The sequence below is a fragment of the Octopus bimaculoides genome, chromosome 9 (genome assembly GCF_001194135.2).
Source record: "Octopus bimaculoides isolate UCB-OBI-ISO-001 chromosome 9, ASM119413v2, whole genome shotgun sequence".
Lineage (NCBI taxonomy): Eukaryota > Metazoa > Mollusca > Cephalopoda > Octopoda > Octopodidae > Octopus > Octopus bimaculoides.
In genome coordinates, this window is record NC_068989.1 from 70,958,082 (window position 1) to 70,959,015 (window position 934).

Consider the following 934-nt stretch of genomic DNA (forward strand, 5'->3'; position numbering starts at 1 on the left):
CATATATATATATATATATATATATATATATATGTATATATATATATATATATATGAGTGTGTGTCTGTGCACGCATATATATGCTTATATGCATGTATGTGTGTGTATATATATATATAATATCTTTTCTTTTGCTTTTTCCAATCATTAGACAGTGTCCATGCTGGGACATCACTTTGAAGAATTTTAGTCGAAAGAATCGACCTCAGTACTGAAAGACTGATAGTTATTCCATCGGTCTTCTTTGTCGAACAGCTAGGCTACTGGGACATAGATACACCAGTACCAGTTGTCAAATGGTGGTGGTGGGTGACATACACAGACACAGACAGACACGCGGGCGCGCACACACAGACAGACACACACATACACACAAACACACACACACACACAATGGGTTTCTTTCAGCTTCCGTCTACCAAATCCACTCACAAGGCTTTGGTAGGCCCGAGTCTATAGTAGAAGACACTTATCCAAGGTGTCATGAAGTGGGACTGGAGTCGTGAGACAAGAGTTTCAAATCGAATCATCTGCTTAAAGAGAATTTGCCAAACAGTGGGCTGGGATTAGACGAAAAAGATAGTTAGAATACGCACCATGTTTACTGAACTTCACTCTACTAGATTTTTCCTTCGGGCTACTTAAAAGATACTCTGCGGTGCAAAAGTGGTAGCAGCCGACAAATTGAGGGCAGCTATTGAACGTGGATTTTGCACAGATATCGAAATAATTATTTCTTGACGTATGCAAATCGATTGTTTTGTGCTGTCAGCGGTTCCTAGACAAGGAAGGTCATCAATTTGCAAACAAACATTCATAAAAATAAAAAATAAAAATTCTGTCCATAGATTTTAGTATATTTTGAAAATGAGATGAATCAACAGTTGATTAACAGCCCAGTCAAGATGGTATTTCTTCATCTCCTACTCTTGT